The following is a 1,859-nucleotide window of genomic DNA, read 5'->3' on the forward strand; positions in this document are numbered from 1 at the left end:
TACAGCTACTTTCTCTTAGTTCAATGAAAAGAAAGGTTTGCACTAATATTGTTTAGACAAGGTATCATATCTGCATCTTGTCCTCTGAATAACTACTATGAAGGAAACAATATGCAAGGTATTAATTATTGTAACTGTCCTATTAACCTGTTTTGAAACTGTTTCATTGTTATTTTTTCTCATTAAAATGAATGAAAAAAATTTTAAATCCAAATTTAAAATGATAAAAACTATGTCTGAGATTTTGATACAGCAAATGTATTAATAACAAAAACACACTCTAATAGCTCCGGCCTTTGATTCCAGGAGAAAAAGAAAAATGTGCTCTAGAGGTTATGATGCTGTGATAACTTTTTAATCTAAGACATAATTATTTTCATCTTTCTCACAGTTTTTAATATACTCTCTTTCTCTTCATGAATTACAAGATCAGATAATATCTAAAATTACCTATAAATTGTGCATGCAGTTACAAATGTCCATTCTTAGTAAGTACTTAAAATTGCAATGAATGTTTACAACATTTGGATTGATTTCTGTATCCAAATATGGATTATAAACACTTAGGTTGTTACTCGTAGAAAAACACCATCATCATCATTAAACAGCATTCACTGATGGTTTTGCCCTATCTGTTATTTTTGTTCTATTCTTTAGTTAAGATTTTGCATTAGGTGACGCAATGCCATGAAGAACAGAAAAATGGCAGAACACGCCTCAGTTCATCTGTCCAATGCTTATTCACAGTACCTAAACACATCCTGTAATTCTGTGGGTTTTTAATCAAATAATTTTTTTAAATGACTCAAAAATATCAACAATCTTTACTCCACCAAAACAGAACTATAGAAATTAATAAAGAATAAGAGATGAAGTTCAAAACAACTCAATACAAATGCATTGTATTTGAATACTAAGGCAAATATTAAAATGACACTGTGAGATAAAACCTAAAGCTCACCTCTCTATGGCCCATGGATTCCTGCCTCGTGGCTGTTGATGTGCCCCAGTGTACACACAACATTTCTTAACAGTCACAGTCAGAAAATCTTTCTCTTACAATCACGCTTCAATTACTAGTTTTAAACCTGAATGGAAGCCTATGAATTAACCTAAACAAAATAGTGGCCTTCCCCAATCCTACCACCTATTTTCTGTGCTACCTTTATTTTAAAAGCTGCACTTAGGGGTGGTACGCCGTACCCCACAGTGTTTCCTCAGCAACTTCCACCGTGCCCCAGGGCTACATATCTGAATTCCTCCACATACTGTATTTCTAAAATGTGTAACACATCTAAACCTTGGGCTTTCGTATGCATGAAATCCAGCACGTTTTCAGGCTTTCTTGTGGGCCCTTATAATAGTGACTGTTAGTAGCTGTAGATAGAAGGCAACCTCCACAAAAAAGACAATGGATACAATGAATTCAGAAGAATAAATTATGCTTCTTCTGAAATTAACATGAAAATTCTCTTTAAAAGATTATGTTGGATCCACATTTAAATCTTGTTTTTGTGCTCAGCCCAAATGAAGAATTACTTTTGTCTAAATAGCATTAAGTATACCTGCCATAGATAACCCAAGGATATTCCTGACTAATCCCCTTAATCCCACATGGCATAAATGTTTTTTGTTTAAGTTGAATCCAAGTGCTTTAAGCTTTACTGTGTACAGTTACATAACATTTGTTGTACACCATTTTTTGTTGAATTCTGTCTTGTTTACTTCAAAAGAAAAAATGAACAAATACAACTTTTTGATATATTACTATTCATCTATTTCATATTAAAGTGATAGGAATCCTTCTCCACTGCTGGTGGGAGTGTAGACTGGTTCAACCGTTATGGAAATCAATATGG

Source organism: Octodon degus, unplaced genomic scaffold, assembly GCF_000260255.1.
Source record: "Octodon degus isolate 3935 unplaced genomic scaffold, OctDeg1.0 scaffold00003, whole genome shotgun sequence".
Lineage (NCBI taxonomy): Eukaryota > Metazoa > Chordata > Mammalia > Rodentia > Octodontidae > Octodon > Octodon degus.